We start from the raw sequence: 223 nt of genomic DNA, 5'->3' as shown, positions 1-223 counted from the left end.
TATATATATATATATATATATATATATATATATATATATCATAAAACAAAACTAGACGAAGAAAGATTATAGAAAACTGCAAACTCACAAAATTCTACACAAAATAGATAACTACACCAAAAATACTGTAACAAAGTAAATCATGTTTAAACTCCTTTTTTTTATAGCAACTGGTCTTTTTAATTGCAATTACAAAGTCAATTTTTTTCTCCTTAATGTTATT

Source organism: Capsicum annuum, chromosome 1 (assembly GCF_002878395.1).
Source record: "Capsicum annuum cultivar UCD-10X-F1 chromosome 1, UCD10Xv1.1, whole genome shotgun sequence".
Classification (NCBI taxonomy): domain Eukaryota; kingdom Viridiplantae; phylum Streptophyta; class Magnoliopsida; order Solanales; family Solanaceae; genus Capsicum; species Capsicum annuum.
Note: the sequence above shows the minus strand (reverse complement) of the source record.